Here is an 8648-nt window from a genome sequence, read left to right on the forward strand (position 1 = left end):
ACCTCTGTCATGGTTGTGAAATTTTTTTTATTTTGTTTTAAAGGTATAACTAGGTAGATATTAACATAAACACAGGGCTAGTACATCTTAAAAAGTGTTTATGTCTTAAAAAACATGATTTATAACGGAAAAAGTGGTAACTAGTTCCTGCAATGCATTATGGGTATTAAAGTAAAATATTCATTTTTTCCATTGCTCATAACTCCAGTTCTGAAGGTCGTAGAGCTCTAGGACCAATTTCATTGGAATCCTTGGGCAAAGACCTTTCCAATGGTGTGCCGCTTATCAGACTCCGCCCCCCGGAAGTGGTAGAAGTCCCGGATTGAAACTTTAAAGTCGCCATATCTCCGGAACGGAAGGTTGTAGAAACATGGGACCAAGTCTGGCGTGTTCAGCGACCCCGAATTATGTCAGACGGATCGAGGTTTCAAGTCTCTATGACCTTCCGTTCCCGAGTTATGGATGAAAATGTGTCTACGCATTGATGTGTATGTAAGTTGGAAGTTGGCCAAATTTTCCAAAGTGCCACAGGCCTATGGGTTCCCTGGGAAAGTTGCTAGGAGCACGTTTCAGGCCATTTGGAGTCTTTTGGACCCCACTTTTGTTGACACAAAATGTGACCCTATACTTGGGTTAGGATGGAGGATTTTTTGGACTGCGCCACGCCGAAGGCGTGGCACAGTCCAATGCACTCTCCGTCCATCACATCCCGTGTCTGGATCTCCTCGACCACCGTGGTGAGTGCAGTCTCCAGACACCCTAAATTTAGGAGAGGGTAGGGGTCCCACTGACCTTTAGGGTTAGGGCCGGGAGGTCAAAGAGGGTTAGGTGAGGAAATAGAATTGCCCCCTCCGAATGGAGGGAGCAATGATGCACTCTCCACAGCAGGGAGCCCTCGACCCCAACTGACCAGTTCGCCTTTGTTATTCTATATTAATATATTTATTGTATTTATTATTTATTATATTTATTATATTATGATATATTTACCCTTTTTAATGTTTGGTTTTAACTTTCAATCCATCATTCCCTACTTTCCTTCTCCAGTTTGTTTCCCTTTGTCTTACCCTTACTTTCCTTATTTGGTCTTTAGCATGACTTCTATTGTCTTTTTTCCTTTTTTGGTCTTTTGCATGACTTCTATTGTCTTTTGCTTATATTCTTGCCCTCTTTCATTTGTTTTTCTCTGTCTGTTTCTTTGTTTCTTCTTATGTCTCTTCGTTATACTTTGTTTTTCTCTGTTACTTTGTTTCTTCTTTATTTCTCTTTTCTATTCTTTGTTTTTCTTCTTCTTGTTTCTGTGTGCGCCTGGGCAACGTTTCGACCCTACTTGGGTCTTCATCAGGCCCTGCACACAGATTTAATGGCACCCCCTTTACTTTCCATAGGCACCCCCAGAACACATCCTCTCAGTCCAAAAGCACAAACCAAACTGACCATGAATTGCTTGTTTTTCGTATGTCCGTCTTGTGTTTTATCCGTAACTTACTTGTCTTCGTATGAATTCTATTCCATGTAACTTATTGTGTTTTTTACCTTATGAAATGTATTTTAACCCCATGAATTGTGTTTTTATAGTGATGTATTTATCTTATGAAATGTATTTTTACCCCATGAATTGTGTTTTTATAGTGATCTATTTATCCTTATTTATTTATTTATTAATATATTTATTAAATAGGGTTGGGGGGCGGGGGGGAAGAAAAACCTAGGGTTAGGCTAGGGTAGGAATGGTTAGGGTTAGGGTAAAAGACAGGGATGGGCATAGGGAAGTGGGAAATAGGCTAAATGGGACCACGGGTTGGGTTTAGGTAGGACCACGGGTTGGGTTAAGATAAGGCCAGCAGGGGCCAGCTCCCTGCCAGGCCCTGGCTGGTTAGGTGAGGAAATAGAATTGCCCCCTCCGAATGGAGGGAGCAATGATGCACTCTCCACAGCAGGGAGCCCTCGACCCCAACTGACCAGTTCGCCTTTGTTATTCTATATTAATATATTTATTGTATTTATTATTTATTATATTTATTATATTATGATATATTTACCCTTTTTAATGTTTGGTTTTAACTTTCAATCCATCATTCCCTACTTTCCTTCTCCAGTTTGTTTCCCTTTGTCTTACCCTTACTTTCCTTATTTGGTCTTTAGCATGACTTCTATTGTCTTTTTTCCTTTTTTGGTCTTTTGCATGACTTCTATTGTCTTTTGCTTATATTCTTGCCCTCTTTCATTTGTTTTTCTCTGTCTGTTTCTTTGTTTCTTCTTATGTCTCTTCGTTATACTTTGTTTTTCTCTGTTACTTTGTTTCTTCTTTATTTCTCTTTTCTATTCTTTGTTTTTCTTCTTCTTGTTTCTGTGTGCGCCTGGGCAACGTTTCGACCCTACTTGGGTCTTCATCAGGCCCTGCACACAGAATTTTTAATGGCACCCCCTTTACTTTCCATAGGCACCCCCAGAACACATCCTCTCAGTCCAAAAGCACAAACCAAACTGACCATGAATTGCTTGTTTTTCGTATGTCCGTCTTGTGTTTTATCCGAAACTTTCTTGTCTTCGTATGAATTCTTTTCCATATAACTTATTGTGTTTTTTACCTTATGAAATGTATTTTAACCCCATGAATTGTGTTTTTATAGTGATGTATTTATCTTATGAAATGTATTTTTACCCCATGAATTGTGTTTTTATAGTGATCTATTTATCCTTATTTATTTATTTATTAATATATTTATGAAATAGGGTTGGGGGGAGGGGGGGAAAGAAAAACCTAGGGTTAGGCTAGGGTAGGAATGGTTAGGGTTAGGGTAAAAGACAGGGATGGGCATAGGGAAGTGGGAAATAGGCTAAATGGGACCACGGGTTGGGTTTAGGTAGGACCACGGGTTGGGTTAAGATAAGGCCAGCAGGGGCCAGCTCCCTGCCAGGCCCTGGCTGGTTAGGTGAGGAAATAGAATTGCCCCCTCCGAATGGAGGGAGCAATGATGCACTCTCCACAGCAGGGAGCCCTCGACCCCAACTGACCAGTTCGCCTTTGTTATTCTATATTAATATATTTATTATTTATTATATTTATTATATTTATTATATTATGATATATTTACCCTTTTTAATGTTTGGTTTTAACTTTCAATCCATCATTCCCTACTTTCCTTCTCCAGTTTGTTTCCCTTTGTCTTACCCTTACTTTCCTTATTTGGTCTTTAGCATGACTTCTATTGTCTTTTTTCCTTTTTTGGTCTTTTGCATGACTTCTATTGTCTTTTGCTTATATTCTTGCCCTCTTTCATTTGTTTTTCTCTGTCTGTTTCTTTGTTTCTTCTTATGTCTCTTCGTTATACTTTGTTTTTCTCTGTTACTTTGTTTCTTCTTTATTTCTCTTTTCTATTCTTTGTTTTTCTTCTTCTTGTTTCTGTGTGCGCCTGGGCAACGTTTCGACCCTACTTGGGTCTTCATCAGGCCCTGCACACAGATTTAATGGCACCCCCTTTACTTTCCATAGGCACCCCCAGAACACATCCTCTCAGTCCAAAAGCACAAACCAAACTGACCATGAATTGCTTGTTTTTCGTATGTCCGTCTTGTGTTTTATCCGAAACTTTCTTGTCTTCGTATGAATTCTTTTCCATATAACTTATTGTGTTTTTTACCTTATGAAATGTATTTTAACCCCATGAATTGTGTTTTTATAGTGATGTATTTATCTTATGAAATGTATTTTTACCCCATGAATTGTGTTTTTATAGTGATCTATTTATCCTTATTTATTTATTTATTAATATATTTATTAAATAGGGTTGGGGGGAGGGGGGGAAGAAAAACCTAGGGTTAGGCTAGGGTAGGAATGGTTAGGGTTAGGGTAAAAGACAGGGATGGGCATAGGGAAGTGGGAAATAGGCTAAATGGGACCACGGGTTGGGTTTAGGTAGGACCACGGGTTGGGTTAAGATAAGGCCAGCAGGGGCCAGCTCCCTGCCAGGCCCTGGCTGGTTAGGTGAGGAAATAGAATTGCCCCCTCCGAATGGAGGGAGCAATGATGCACTCTCCACAGCAGGGAGCCCTCGACCCCAACTGACCAGTTCGCCTTTGTTATTCTATATTAATATATTTATTGTATTTATTATTTATTATATTTATTATATTGTGATATATTTACCCTTTTTAATGTTTGGTTTTAACTTTCAATCCATCATTCCCTACTTTCCTTCTCCAGTTTGTTTCCCTTTGTCTTACCCTTACTTTCCTTATTTGGTCTTTTGCATGACTTCTATTGTCTTTTTTCCTTTTTTGGTCTTTTGCATGACTTCTATTGTCTTTTGCTTATATTCTTGCCCTCTTTCATTTGTTTTTCTCTGTCTGTTTCTTTGTTTCTTCTTATGTCTCTTCGTTATACTTTGTTTTTCTCTGTTACTTTGTTTCTTCTTTATTTCTCTTTTCTATTCTTTGTTTTTCTTCTTCTTGTTTCTGTGTGCGCCTGGGCAACGTTTCGACCCTACTTGGGTCTTCATCAGGCCCTGCACACAGATTAATGGCACCCCCTTTACTTTCCATAGGCACCCCCAGAACACATCCTCTCAGTCCAAAAGCACAAACCAAACTGACCATGAATTGCTTGTTTTTCGTATGTCCGTCTTGTGTTTTATCCGTAACTTACTTGTCTTCGTATGAATTCTATTCCATGTAACTTATTGTGTTTTTTACCTTATGAAATGTATTTTAACCCCATGAATTGTGTTTTTATAGTGATGTATTTATCTTATGAAATGTATTTTTACCCCATGAATTGTGTTTTTATAGTGATCTATTTATCCTTATTTATTTATATATTAATATTTTTATTAAATAGGGTTGGGGGGCGGGGGGCAAAAGAAAAACCTAGGGTTAGGCTAGGGTAGGAATGGTTAGGGTTAGGGTAAAAGACAGGGATGGGCATAGGGAAGTGGGAAATAGGCTAAATGGGACCACGGGTTGGGTTTAGGTAGGACCACGGGTTGGGTTAAGATAAGGCCAGCAGGGGCCAGCTCCCTGCCAGGCCCTGGCTGGTTAGGTGAGGAAATAGAATTGCCCCCTCCGAATGGAGGGAGCAATGATGCACTCTCCACAGCAGGGAGCCCTCGACCCCAACTGACCAGTTCGCCTTTGTTATTCTATATTAATATATTTATTGTATTTATTATTTATTATATTTATTATATTATGATATATTTACCCTTTTTAATGTTTGGTTTTAACTTTCAATCCATCATTCCCTACTTTCCTTCTCCAGTTTGTTTCCCTTTGTCTTACCCTTACTTTCCTTATTTGGTCTTTTGCATGACTTCTATTGTCTTTTTTCCTTTTTTGGTCTTTTGCATGACTTCTATTGTCTTTTGCTTATATTCTTGCCCTCTTTCATTTGTTTTTCTCTGTCTGTTTCTTTGTTTCTTCTTATGTCTCTTCGTTATACTTTGTTTTTCTCTGTTACTTTGTTTCTTCTTTATTTCTCTTTTCTATTCTTTGTTTTTCTTCTTCTTGTTTCTGTGTGCGCCTGGGCAACGTTTCGACCCTACTTGGGTCTTCATCAGGCCCTGCACACAGATTTTAATGGCACCCCCTTTACTTTCCATAGGCACCCCCAGAACACATCCTCTCAGTCCAAAAGCACAAACCAAACTGACCATGAATTGCTTGTTTTTCGTATGTCCGTCTTGTGTTTTATCCGAAACTTTCTTGTCTTCGTATGAATTCTATTCCATATAACTTATTGTGTTTTTTACCTTATGAAATGTATTTTAACCCCATGAATTGTGTTTTTATAGTGATGTATTTATCTTATGAAATGTATTTTTACCCCATGAATTGTGTTTTTATAGTGATCTATTTATCCTTATTTATTTATTTATTAATATATTTATGAAATAGGGTTGGGGGGAGGGGGGGAAGAAAAACCTAGGGTTAGGCTAGGGTAGGAATGGTTAGGGTTAGGGTAAAAGACAGGGATGGGCATAGGGAAGTGGGAAATAGGCTAAATGGGACCACGGGTTGGGTTTAGGTAGGACCACGGGTTGGGTTAAGATAAGGCCAGCAGGGGCCAGCTCCCTGCCAGGCCCTGGCTGGTTAGGTGAGGAAATAGAATTGCCCCCTCCGAATGGAGGGAGCAATGATGCACTCTCCACAGCAGGGAGCCCTCGACCCCAACTGACCAGTTCGCCTTTGTTATTCTATATTAATATATTTATTGTATTTATTATTTATTATATTTATTATATTGTGATATATTTACCCTTTTTAATGTTTGGTTTTAACTTTCAATCCATCATTCCCTACTTTCCTTCTCCAGTTTGTTTCCCTTTGTCTTACCCTTACTTTCCTTATTTGGTCTTTAGCATGACTTCTATTGTCTTTTTTCCTTTTTTGGTCTTTTGCATGACTTCTATTGTCTTTTGCTTATATTCTTGCCCTCTTTCATTTGTTTTTCTCTGTCTGTTTCTTTGTTTCTTCTTATGTCTCTTCGTTATACTTTGTTTTTCTCTGTTACTTTGTTTCTTCTTTATTTCTCTTTTCTATTCTTTGTTTTTCTTCTTCTTGTTTCTGTGTGCGCCTGGGCAACGTTTCGACCCTACTTGGGTCTTCATCAGGCCCTGCACACAGATTTTAATGGCACCCCCTTTACTTTCCATAGGCACCCCCAGAACACATCCTCTCAGTCCAAAAGCACAAACCAAACTGACCATGAATTGCTTGTTTTTCGTATGTCCGTCTTGTGTTTTATCCGAAACTTTCTTGTCTTCGTATGAATTCTTTTCCATATAACTTATTGTGTTTTTTACCTTATGAAATGTATTTTAACCCCATGAATTGTGTTTTTATAGTGATGTATTTATCTTATGAAATGTATTTTTACCCCATGAATTGTGTTTTTATAGTGATCTATTTATCCTTATTTATTTATTTATTAATATATTTATGAAATAGGGTTGGGGGGAGGGGGGGAAAGAAAAACCTAGGGTTAGGCTAGGGTAGGAATGGTTAGGGTTAGGGTAAAAGACAGGGATGGGCATAGGGAAGTGGGAAATAGGCTAAATGGGACCACGGGTTGGGTTTAGGTAGGACCACGGGTTGGGTTAAGATAAGGCCAGCAGGGGCCAGCTCCCTGCCAGGCCCTGGCTGGTTAGGTGAGGAAATAGAATTGCCCCCTCCGAATGGAGGGAGCAATGATGCACTCTCCACAGCAGGGAGCCCTCGACCCCAACTGACCAGTTCGCCTTTGTTATTCTATATTAATATATTTATTGTATTTATTATATTTATTATATTTATTATATTATGATATATTTACCCTTTTTAATGTTTGGTTTTAACTTTCAATCCATCATTCCCTACTTTCCTTCTCCAGTTTGTTTCCCTTTGTCTTACCCTTACTTTCCTTATTTGGTCTTTAGCATGACTTCTATTGTCTTTTTTCCTTTTTTGGTCTTTTGCATGACTTCTATTGTCTTTTGCTTATATTCTTGCCCTCTTTCATTTGTTTTTCTCTGTCTGTTTCTTTGTTTCTTCTTATGTCTCTTCGTTATACTTTGTTTTTCTCTGTTACTTTGTTTCTTCTTTATTTCTCTTTTCTATTCTTTGTTTTTCTTCTTCTTGTTTCTGTGTGCGCCTGGGCAACGTTTCGACCCTACTTGGGTCTTCATCAGGCCCTGCACACAGATTAATGGCACCCCCTTTACTTTCCATAGGCACCCCCAGAACACATCCTCTCAGTCCAAAAGCACAAACCAAACTGACCATGAATTGCTTGTTTTTCGTATGTCCGTCTTGTGTTTTATCCGAAACTTTCTTGTCTTCGTATGAATTCTTTTCCATATAACTTATTGTGTTTTTTACCTTATGAAATGTATTTTAACCCCATGAATTGTGTTTTTATAGTGATGTATTTATCTTATGAAATGTATTTTTACCCCATGAATTGTGTTTTTATAGTGATCTATTTATCCTTATTTATTTATTTATTAATATATTTATTAAATAGGGTTGGGGGGGAGGGGGGGGAAGAAAAACCTAGGGTTAGGCTAGGGTAGGAATGGTTAGGGTTAGGGTAAAAGACAGGGATGGGCATAGGGAAGTGGGAAATAGGCTAAATGGGACCACGGGTTGGGTTTAGGTAGGACCACGGGTTGGGTTAAGATAAGGCCAGCAGGGGCCAGCTCCCTGCCAGGCCCTGGCTGGTTAGGTGTAGGAAATAAAATTGCCCCCTCCGAATGGAGGGAGCAATGATGCACTCTCCACAGCAGGGAGCCCTCGACCCCAACTGACCAGTTCGCCTTTGTTATTCTATATTAATATATTTATTGTATTTATTATTTATTATATTTATTATATTATGATATATTTACCCTTTTTAATGTTTGGTTTTAACTTTCAATCCATCATTCCCTACTTTCCTTCTCCAGTTTGTTTCCCTTTGTCTTACCCTTACTTTCCTTATTTGGTCTTTAGCATGACTTCTATTGTCTTTTTTCCTTTTTTGGTCTTTTGCATGACTTCTATTGTCTTTTGCTTATATTCTTGCCCTCTTTCATTTGTTTTTCTCTGTCTGTTTCTTTGTTTCTCTTATGTCTCTTCGTTATACTTTGTTTTTCTCTGTTACTTTGTTTCTTCTTTATTTCTCTTTCTAT

Source organism: Chelmon rostratus, chromosome 9 (genome assembly GCF_017976325.1).
Source record: "Chelmon rostratus isolate fCheRos1 chromosome 9, fCheRos1.pri, whole genome shotgun sequence".
Lineage (NCBI taxonomy): Eukaryota > Metazoa > Chordata > Actinopteri > Chaetodontiformes > Chaetodontidae > Chelmon > Chelmon rostratus.